Source organism: Hakea prostrata, chromosome 7 (genome assembly GCF_041222555.1).
Source record: "Hakea prostrata isolate BN-2017 chromosome 7, UWA_Hpros_2, whole genome shotgun sequence".
In the NCBI taxonomy this organism is placed as follows: Eukaryota; Viridiplantae; Streptophyta; class Magnoliopsida; order Proteales; family Proteaceae; genus Hakea; species Hakea prostrata.
Genome location: NC_142606.1, coordinates 16,522,817 through 16,534,587, shown reverse-complemented (window position 1 = coordinate 16,534,587; position 11,771 = coordinate 16,522,817). Strand labels below are relative to the sequence as shown.

At 43.0% G+C, this 11,771-nt stretch overlaps 1 pseudogene; it reads right to left on the bottom strand.

The window, feature by feature from the left end:
• Window positions 1–807: 807 nt before the first annotated feature.
• On the bottom strand, window positions 808–2,159 carry LOC149010161 (aspartic proteinase PCS1-like; annotated as a pseudogene).
• Window positions 2,160–11,771: the final 9,612 nt, after the last annotated feature.

Sequence of the window (11,771 nt, the reverse complement as noted above, 5' to 3'; positions counted from 1 at the left end):
CCTTAGCAAGGAATGGACCCTCTATAGTGGCTCAATTGATTGACGCTCATTCTCATACTTAGGACCGGGGACTCCTGTTCACTTGGTGGCCTAGACATATGGTCAACAAATTCTTGCCATTCCAATCCCCCAGCTACCCATTGAAGATCACATTATTTGGTACTAGACTACGTCAAGACATTTTCGATTAGATCTACTTACAGGTTGACCTTCCTTTATCTCCATGATGAGAAGGGAAGTGCAGAAACTAACTTCATAATCAACAGAAAAAAGAGAAAAGACAATCTATGGAGACCAATCCTGTATGCCAAGCCATTTATCCCCCTCCCCCAAAGCAAAAAAAAAATATAAAAAAACCCTGTTCGCCAACCATAACTGCTACAAAATACTTGAAAACAACTGATAATAGAACAAAACAAGACCAAATGCTATAGAATCTATCCACATGCTGCAATCAAATCTTCGCATTTGACCTTAAATTAGCTTGAAACAAATTTGATAGAAAAGAGAAGTAGAGGACCATTCAGCTCTTCGCATTGGTAGTTTCAAAATGTTTTGAACCGCTGGTTGTTTATACGATTACACATTCGTATGTACGTATAGGGTTTGGATGTGTAATATATTATGAAAACGTATTAATCAAGCTTATACTAACCCACTCGAACTGCCCAGACAGACCGCTGGTTTACAGTAGACCGAACCGAATTGAAAAAACAAGCTTTATGAGGTGGGTTTTGATAAAACTTGATTAATTTAATGAGAGGATGATGCCAGCCGTCCGATTAGATCGGACAACTGGCTGCACGGTCAAGCGCATTTATGAGGCACTACTGAAGCAAAATTGGCATCCACCAAGTAGGTAAACTCCGAGCCAGAATCTATCATGGTCTTACCAGAACCACCAGAATCAGGCCGAAAAACGGTCGGGGGAATGTTCAACCGGTTCATCCCGATCCGTATCCCTTCCAGCGCCACCGTATACACCAACCCATCAAGATTGGGCATTCATTGACTTTGGTCACGACCATAAATCAATAAATCAACATACTGAAACCCACCAGAACTTGGATTGTCTCCAAGATAGAAAGACCCGACCGGAGGCAGTGACACAAACCGGCTCGGTCGAACTGGAACACAATAAGAGAACTTGTTAAGCTTGGCTTGAGCTGGGAACAAGAGCCGACCAAGATTCATTCCCAAGATTCCTTCCATGGAAGAATCTGTAGAGTTTTTAGCACAACCAAAGATCAAAGGAGGATTTGTTTGGGAACTTGAAAATTTTATATTTTCTCGGGCGAGATTGCCCTCGGACAAAGTCCCGTTGGCGTAGAAGTAAGAGTAGTGGCAGAGACGGGTTTCATCGCAAGTAGTTGGAAGGGTATAATCGGGAAGTTGAGGCTTGCAAACAGGGTGTTCACAGGGAAGCGCAGAGAAAGTGGAGGAACGAGAAGGGTCAAAGGAAGATGATGATGAACGAATGTTTTGAGGATTCCTGGCCGTTGATTTCTTGTTGCATTGGATCCATGATAATTGGCTTCCTGTATCTAAAACCATCTATTGGGTCTGTGGTGGGGTCCTTATAGGAAGAGAAACAATCAAAGCCAAAGTGTATTTGAAGAAAGATTTGTAAGCATAGCTTTTGGTTTTAGTTTTAGGAGCTTGAACGGAAAATAGGGAGAGAGGGAGAGAGAGGGAGAGAGGTGAGAAGAAGAAGAAGAAGAAGAAGGGAAAAAAAAGTGCAGCACCACAATTTGACATATGGCATATTCTTAATAAATGAGTCAGATTAGAAGACAGAGTTTTAAGTGAAATTGTGACCCGGTTTGACAAAAAAACCCATTTTTGGACTTGATTCTAAATGGGTAACACGAATCATAGATGCCAGAGGGAGAAGAAAATCATTTAATGTCATCTTCACCTCCACGAACTTTCATGATCTTATCGCTAGGATCCGCAAGAAGGGATGGTTGGAAAATAGATCCAATCTCTTGATCAGAGAGATCCAACATGAAGAGTTTGCGTCGGGTGGAAAAATAACTGAACACAAAAAGCTTTTATTTTGGATGAGGACTTGGGTTTCTTAGGTGTAGGTGAGCATTCTTGGATCACCGGGATTCTGTGATCCAGAAATATGTGAACCCGTTATCGTCCTCATCCATATCCACATATCCAATCCTCCTCCAAGTTCAAAACTTGCAGCTCTTGTTCTTGCTCATGTTTGTTCCCCAGTAGTGACTGAAGAGGAGGAAGGAGTAGAAGAAACAGAGTATGACCTTCAAATTATCTTCAAACACAGTGACACCTCACTTTTTCGTTTTGGGGCTTTTCGTTTAAGTGTATTAATTACTAATTTTCCATTTTTAATCTTTTCCTAATTTTTAAATATCGATGCTTCGGTTTCATATTTTTCACTTCGATTTCATATTTCTTCACTTCGCTTTCTTGTTTGTTTCTTCAGTTCCGAGAGAAAAAGCGTGAGAAACAGAGAGAGTTTTTTTCCCCTCACTCTTTCTTCAAATCTGAGGAAAAATATCAGAACAGAAAAACAAGTAGAGTCTGATCCAAGCTTTTGTTTTGGATTTCTTTTATTCGAAAAGCATCGAAGATGGTGAAATTTATTTGGATGTTTCTCCCCTTAGTTTCTTCTTCTACCTGCAACTGCTTCTGATCTTAGTCTCTTCTTCTACCTGCAACAACTGCTTCTGATTTCTTGATTCATAAAAGGGAGATGGAGTGAGAGGAGGAAGGGAGATGGAGCGAGAGGAGGAAAGGGATTGAGAGTAACAGGATGGGAGAAGAATGGGGAAAAAATCTTCAGAAATCATATTTAGAATCGTCGGGTCCTAAAAACGGGTTTTTTTTGTCAAAATAGGTCATAAGATGGGTCAGTTTCACTTAAAACTCTGCCTTCTAATCTGAGTCGTTTATCAAGAATGTGCCATGTGTCAAATTGTGGTGCTTCACCGCTGTGCACAGCAGAGGATTTTTTTCCAAGAAGGAGGGAGAGTTGCAGAAAGGCATGGTGATTGGCTGGTGGGTTTTACCATCCAGAAACCACCCGATGGTGGTGGGTTTGGCGACTGAGAAACTTGGGTTTTGGTTCAATTTATATGGTTTTCGAAGTAAACGAAAGGAAGATCAGAAAGCGCCGAAAATGAACGCATTATTTGGGAGAAATAAATGGTTTTTTTGTAGGTAATAAAAATTAAAACCTGTTATGGTGACGATTCGTTCTCTTCGCCTTTGAGAAAGATTCTAATAAAAGGAAAAGCTAAAATTAGTTCTTTTTTAAAATTGGTGTCTTAGCCTCTGAGAAAGATACGAATAAAGCTAAAATTAGTTCTTTTCTAAATTGGAAACAAATTTTTTTTTTTTGTAACTTTCTTGAATTTTATTTTTAGTGAAATTTATTTTTAATGAGTTTATCTTTGGACTGTTACAATGCTTTTCTTTGTGAGTGACAGTTCGAAAGAACTGCCCCATATAAACCCTAGCTTCAAGCTTTGACCTTTCCAGGACATTTAGTGGGGCCCATAGTGATATGGCTCCCACATGCAGAAAGAGCTAAAATATTTAATTATAATTAGGTTGGTTTATTGGTGATACGGAGAAAATACAATCGAACCGGGTTCGATCTTGGTTCGATCCTCGATCCTGGTCGGGAAGAAAGGAACCGACTCGCTTCTGAGCGGGTCAGGTTCAAAAGGTAGCTTGCTGAGGAAGTAAACTGACTCAATCAACAGGTACACCCGAATCTGCAATAATCGGAGTGGACGAATCGTCAAAGAGACGGTTAGCAATATCCGCGGAAGATAGCAATCGTTATTATATGGACAACCACCTGATGTGTCCAAAATCTGCTCAGCCCTTAGATCTCCTTGTGATGACCTACAAAACGAAAGCATCAGATGTGGCCCGACCGCTGGGGTCGGGAGTCCACCTCCGAAGGCTAAGTCAGTTGATGAACTTAATCACAAACGGCTCTGCTAGAAGCACAGAGCTAAGGAATGAGAAACTGGGAATGTGATCTAGATCGTAAGCCTCTGATAGTTTACGTCTACCAGTGTGTATGTGAATCTGAGTTCCCCCTCACCTCGTAGGTAAGTAAGGTTTATATAGAGTGTACCTTCGAATCTCCTTCGTTGGATGCACTTGAGCCTTCTTTGGGTAGTCGTTGGATCCTAACAGTTAGATTCGTTGAGCGATAGACTTCTACTAGTTTGAACTAGTAGAGGACTCGTGAGATAACCTCACGGTTATTCAATGATTATCCCTTCGATAATGATAAGTGACAGCCGCCAAGTTGTGTCTGTCGTCATTAGGGTAATTAACCTAATCCATAAGTCGAATTAGGGCGTGCCTGTAGCTGATTTGGTTTTCTTCCTCAGCAAGCTATCTTCTGGATCCAGCTCGCTCGGAAGCGAGTTGATTCCCTCCGCCTCGACCGGGGTCGAGGGTCAAACCGAGTATGAACCAGGTTCGATCATATTTCCTCCGTATCACGAGCCCCCCAGCAAGCGTTCGGTCGATCCCGAGGGCTTGGTTTTTAACTGGGTTCTTTGTCAGGCAATAGTCTCTGCGTATCCCACTAAATGTCATATCACATTTAATGCGGTGGTCACTTTTCCTCGAGCGTTGTGAGGGCAATGCCACGTGTCTCTTTGCAATCGATCTATCATGGCTCACGTAACCCAAGCGATGGTTTCCGAACGCCTTTTTGGATTTGTGAGTTCAAACTTTCAAAATGTCTTCTAATCTCGACCGTTGATGCTGAATCAATCTCGATCGTTCAGGTCCTCGAACACTCGTGTGGGTGCTTAAAAGCGGTTCGTTGTCTTTGTAGGTTTCATTCTTCTTGTCTGGAATTTGAACCTTCGTCCTTTGCTTCGCGCCTTCTCACCCTCAAGCCTTTGCTTCACTGAATCAGTAAGTTTACTGATCCTTTTGCAAAGTTTAAACTTCCTGTCTCCAGTCTTTTTTTTTTGACCTTACTGAAACTAATAATGGAGGATAATAGGGTTTCTTCTTCCCTGGTACCTAGTGTCAGTAATAGTAGTGGTAACGAAGCTTTTGCTTCCCTTCCTTCCGAGTAGTCGGATAGTGATAACAAAACCCTAACTGTCCTCTGGCGAGAATTTGCCGAAGTTTCCCATCAAAGTTTAGAAAGAAAGTCCGAAACTCCTTCTGCCTTTCCTGAGTCTGGATCTTCCAAGACCCCTAGGGTGACCGCCAAGTCTTCTAGGCAGTCAAAACAAACTTCCAGGTCTAATGGCGGACCTGGTTCTGTTCCCTCCTCTTACAAGGAGGAAACCCTTCTTTCAGCAATCCAGGGTTTTGATTTTCCTTCTTCTTATCATATTAGGGCTCCCAATCCTGATGAAAGGGTTGATTTGACCATTCCAGGAGAATTTCCCTATACATAGATGCACTGGAAAGCGGGGTTCGCTTTCCTTTTTTCAATCCTTTGTTCTCAGCCATTCTGAATCACTAGGACATTTTCCCTGGAATGCTCCTTCCCAATAGCTGGCATCTCATCGTCGGCTTCTTGGGTTTGTGTTTTGAACTTGGCGTTACGCCATCTCTTGCTCTTTTTGTGCACTTTCATCTTCTTTCTATTTCCCATCCCCCCGGTTGGGTGGTGCTCTCCAAACGTAATAAGGATGAGCTTGACTGGAGGGGCAGCATTCTTGCCAAAGGAACTTGCCCTTCCAATCACAAAGGATGGCGCGAACGATATTTTTTTTGTCGTGCGCCTCAGTCAGATCTCAACTTCCCGATCGTCTGGAAACAGTATACCTCATACTTTGAAAGTAACCGGGTCCTTCCTTTATCCAAAGAAGACGAGGCGGCTGTCAAGACGATCAAATCCATTCCATAGTATCAGGAGATACATGGTCTTGAGGTGGAGTACAACTCCATCCTTCAGTATTGGGGCTTGGCTCATTGTGAGCTTCTTAACCACCATCCTTCAAATTTACAAAAGTGATGTGTCTTTTCGTAATTCTGATTCTTGTTCTTCTTTGTAGTGCCTCCAAGAATCAACCCTGAGAATCTGCGGGCGAAGGCTGCTAGGGCCGTTGTGACAGCTGAACAACGGTCGCCCCGAGCCCTAACTGCTAATCAAGAGGGTTCTGTTCCCTCTCCGGACCCTTCTTACAAGGGTATCAGGAACATCAGGCCCATGGTTGACGCTTCAGGTAAAGGGAAAAAGCCAATGGTGGAGAGGTCAAATGTCTCCTCCTCCGCTTGGACCAAAAGGAAGCACGATACAGTTGATGCTTCCTCCCACAAAAAATCCAAAAATTCCGAAGATTGTGAGGAGGTCTTCATACCTCAATGGACCTTAAAGCAGACTGATAGGGTGACAGAAGACCCTGAGAAAGCTGCAGAATGGAGCTCCCTCAGTCTTCTGCCTTCCGATTGTCGGGATTTTGAAGCCTTGAACGATGATGCCTTTGTTAGCCAGTCCACAAGGTACCGGCCTTCCTGATTTTTCATTGATTGTTTTTCATAATCTCTTATGACTTCTTCTAATAATCTCCTCATCGCCAAGAATGTTGTGTTGAGCTTTTATCAGCACATGGAAGCATTAAGCCGGGTCGGTTGCAACGGCTCCTTGCTGCAGACCTGTGAAGAGAATTTGGCCAAGGCCAATTAGAAGATAGACCGGCTGATGGCAGCTGCCAAGGAGCTGCAGATGAAGCGTAATGAGGAGATGAATGCCTTAAAAAAGGCACTCGACTCTTCAAAGGCTCGCGCTGTTGCTGCCGAGCGCGAGGCTAAGAAGCAGAAAGCAGCTGCCACGTTGTTTGGTGATAGGCTTGAATTTAAGTGCATGGAGAAAGAAATCTCCTGAAGATGGCAGTCCCCAGCAAACCCGAGCATATCAAGCCGGAGCTTCGAAAGGATTGTGTTCGGAAGTACCTAAACAATCTGCCTTTCTCTAACCTGTTGAGTGCCTTCAACATCCAAGCTTACCGCTTGGGGGCAGAATGATGTTTGGGAAAAGATTCTTGAATCTATCCCTTCCTTTGATACAACTCCCTTTCGTGAGGTGTGTCACAGAGAGGTCTTCGGGAAGTTAAAAATGGATCTCCCTGACTGGGCTTGGGAAGAGGATGATCCTTTTCCAGCTGACCCAAAATATGAGGAATATCTTGCTGACGAACAGCCCCTCCAAGAGGAAAAGTCTCAGGCTGCCGCTGATAATGTCAATCCTGAAGAAGGCTCTTCACAGGACCCTGAGAATGAAGACCCTAAGAAAGGCTCTCCTATGCAAGTCTCTTCGGGCAACAATGAGGAAGAAGCTTAGGGAGTTACTTTTTTTTGTAAAGATTATCCTCCTCATTAATGAATAGATACTTCTTCCATGTTTGCCTCAATATTTCCTTGTCTCCTATCGAAAGCTTGTCTTTAAATTCAAAATATAAATGATAAAACTTATCACTTAAATTTGTATACCTCGACGAATGATAATCTTGTAAAGATATCATGAAGAGATGTTCGGGAAAGATGCCTTAGCCTTTATTCTCCCTTACTCCTTCATTTATTGCAAAGTCCACACGCTTCCCTTCATTTGCTGCGAAGTCCAAACGTTTTCTTGCCTTTGTATACCATTCACTGTTTTCAATGAATTGGTAATACAACCATTATTTAAATGGCGGTGCGACGGTTGGAGGTATTCTCGTACCAGTTGCCTATTTCCACGTGGCCTCCTTTTGACCGTTGATCTTGCTTGTTGAGGACTTCGAAGCGTTTTTTCGATCTGGGTCATTGGTTGCCTTTGGCTCTCAACCGTCGTCTTAATACCTGAGGCTATTTAAATTCTTCGAAGGTACTCTCCATCTATCCTGCTATCTGCAAGTTAGATTTGCAAAAACGACATTTCGTCTTCCTGCTCTGCTTCCGTATTCCTCGTACTCCAACAATAATCTCTGAACAAGTGAGCTTTTTTGGCCTCTCCTTCCCCCTGAGTAAACTCCACAGTAGTAGTACTTGGGGTTTACTTAATGGGTATCCTGAGTAGTTCATATCTGACAGAGAACTAGGGTTTTCCTTTGTTTCTTGTGTTGTTGGTTTTATGTACTGATACGGCTTTTTCTGTGAACACAGTGGCTCCCAGAATCGATCCGAACTTTATTAGTGCGAAATCGTGTAAGAAAATCGTTCCAGTATCGGAGGCGGTTGGGGCGAGCGAGGTGGTTTTATCTGGTGAATCCTCTAAGCGTAAGGCGACTGCTGTTGGTGAATCTTCAAGTCAGATTCCCACACAATCTGATGCCACTCCTATGCTTCCTCTGCCTGAAGAGATCGCTCATTCTTCCCAAGAAGATCTTGATCACTCCATTGTTGATGGCGCTGCTGATGCCCCTGCTGCAGAGACCGTTCGTGCATCCCCGAAGGAGACCCTTCTGACATCTGAGGCAACTATGTTGGCATCTGATGAAGGTGTGGTCCCAGCAGGTGCTGCTTCTATTTCCAACTCTAGAGCTTGCTTGGCATCCTTTTCCTCTCCTTTGGATCTAGAGGATTTTGCCACTAGGAAGCGTCGTCGGTTGGCAAGTGATGTAGCTCATCCTTCTCTTGATGTAGCTCATCCTTCTCATCCTTCGCCTGAATTAGTGTCAAACGAGTTTGACAGAGCGCTGGAATGGTGTACTACTGCTAGAATGACTTCTGAGAGCACAGCTCTTTCCAAACTTCCAAACGAGGACTTTATGAAGTCACTAGTGATGTAAGTCTTTCTTCATTATCTTTTGATTCTGAAGGTTACTCTTCTGCTCTTGTTTAACTCGGAAGTTGTTTGCAGGAGTCTTACTGGTAACTTCCACAACCAAGTGGAAGCAGCCTCTAGGTTCAGTAGACTGAGGAATGAGGTTTCCAGGCTTCGGGAAATCTCTGAAGCTAAAGACGCTGAGATTGCTCGCCTTAGGAAATTAGCTTGGGAGGTTGCAGGTGAAAAGAACTCGGTGATAGAGCGTCTCCGTTCAGACTTGGATGATGCCAGGGAGAAGATCCAGCGACTGGAGCAAGAAGTAGGAAAGTCAAGAGCCAAAGAATCTGAAGCATTACCTCAAAGGCAAGCTGTCATTCCTTTGCCCGAATCCCTTCCAACTGACGTTCGCAGATCCTGCATCTTCAAGTATTTACACAGTAAGCCCTTTGTTGATATGCTGAATGCTTATAACTTGCAGGCGTACCGGGATGGTGAGAACGAAGTATGGGAATCGATACTAAGGAAAGATCCTCATTTTGATACGACTCCCTACAGCGCTGTTTGCCATCCTGAAGTGTTTACCAACCTGGGTCTTCCTTCTCCTAACTGGACCATAAATAAGACTGATCCTCCGCCTTCTAATCCGGATATTATGCATCATCTTGAGGATTCTCCTGTTTATGCTCCCCTGGAAGGATTTAATTATGAAGAGCTCGCCTTGAATGCAAGTTTGGTGGAGGACCATACTTCTTCTGGACAAGCTGGACAAAGAGTATGAAATTACAGAGGATTTTGTACATACTGAAATGTTTTTGTAATCCTCATTTCTCCTCTTCTTTTTATTGAATCCATGCTGCTGCTTGACTCTTGTGTTTGTTCTGGCAAAGTTGTGCTGATCTTGTATGATTTCTTAATGATCACCGGTGATGACTTTCTTTTTTGACCGAAGATTGTATCCCAACTCTTGTAATCTCATGTGTATGTTTGATATAAAGGTTGGCCTCTTTCGGTCTTTTGAAGAAATAAGAAATTAACTTCATCTTGAACTTTGCTAGTCACTTGAGTCGCTGTTGCACTAGGTCTTAGTTGTTTAGAACAATGCCTTTACTTAGAGATTTTCGGATAAATACAATAAGTCTGAGAAGGAACTCACTCGGGTTTTAAACCGATGCCTTTACTTAAGGATTTCCAGAGAAGTACAATAAGTCTGAGAAGGAACTCACTCGGGTTTTAAACCGATGCCTTGTAGAAGGAACTCACTCGGGTTTTAAACTGATGCCTTTACTTAAGGATTTCCAGAGAAATACAATAAATCTGAGAAGGAACTCACTCGGGTTTTAAACCGATGCCTTGTAGAAGGAACTCACTCGGGTTTTAGACCGATGCCTTTACTTAAGGATTTCCGGAGAAATACAATAAGTCTGAGAAGGAACTCACTCAGGTTTTAAACCGATGCCTTGTAGAAGAAACTCACGCGGGTTTTAAACCGATGCCTTTACTTAAGGATATTTCAAAAATTCAATAAGTCTTGAAGGAACTTACTCGAGTTTCAAACCGATGCCTTGTGGAAGGAACTCACTCGGATTTTCATCCGATGCCTTGACTTAAGAAATTCTGAAAAAATTCAATAAGTGTTGAAGGACCCACACAGATTTTCATCCGATGCCTTGTAGTCGGATCTTGTTATTGAATGTGGTGTATGATGCCCCCCAATCAAAAGATAATTTGTTGAAAACCAATAATTGCATTGATTGAGTTGAAATTGGTTACATCACGAACAAAATTGAAATCATCATCAAGGATAAAAAAATTTGAGATGCCTGGCCTTCCACGAACGATCCAACTCTTTCTGGGTGTTGATGTTCTTCAGCTTGTAAGCTCCTGAACCAACTGGTTTTACAACCATATAAGGTCCTTCCCAGGAAGGGTCCAATTTTCTTTGGTGGTGTGGATCTAAAGCTAAGGTGTTTCTCAACACCAAATCTCCTGCTAAGTACCGACGATTCTTTACTCGGGTATTATAATGTGACGCTATCCTTCTTTGATAATGTTGAGTTCGTGCTATTGCCTTTGTCCGAATTCGTCCAACAAATCAAGACTATCAAGCAGTCCTTGCTCATTCGCTTTTTCTTCGAACTCTCTGTCCCTTAATGTCCCCGCCATTATCTCCACAGGTGCCAACGCTTCGGACCCATATGCTAACCTGAATGGAGTTTCTCGTGTGGGTGTTCAAACCGTAGTTCGATAAGCCCACAGTACATTATGTAGTTCTTCGACCCATAAGGCCTTGTCAGCCTCAAGTCTTCTCTTTATCCCTTCAAGCAGCGTTCGGTTAGTAACTTCTACCTGTCCGTTGCTCTAGGGGTATGCCACTGAGGACATACGATGCTCGATCATGTATGTTCCACAAAATTGCTCAAATTGTGGACAATCGAACTGGGTGCCATGGTCAGTGATGATAATCTTTGGAATCCCAAAGCAATATATGATTGACTCAAGCACAAATTTCTCCACTTTTTTCTCAGTGATTGTTGCCAGGGCATTGGCTTCAACCCATTTTGTGAAGTAATCAATTGCTACTATCAGATATTCTCGTCCGCCTGATGCCTTGGTGAATTTGCCCATGATATTAATTCCCCACATCGCAAAGGGGATGGGATCTAGAATTGAAGTCATGGTTTTTGCTCGGCGCTTTGATACTGTAGCATGAATTTGACAATTGCTACATCGACGAACATATTCCATAGTAGCCTCTTGGATCTTAGGCCAATATAGCCCAAGTCTCAAAATCTTGTGTGCCAGGGCTCGTCCACCCATGTGAGCTCCACAAATTCCTTCATGAACTTCGGCCAGAGCCGAGTCCGCTCCTTCGGGACCTAAACATCTCAGAAGGGGTCCAGAATAAGATCTTTTGTATAATCTCCCATTCTGCATGACAAATCTTGCTGATCGTATCTTGATCAATCTTGCCTCTTTCGGATCCTCAGGTACTTTGTCATCTCTCAGATATTCGACTATCGGATCCATCCAGCAACTCTCTACTTCAATATAAGAA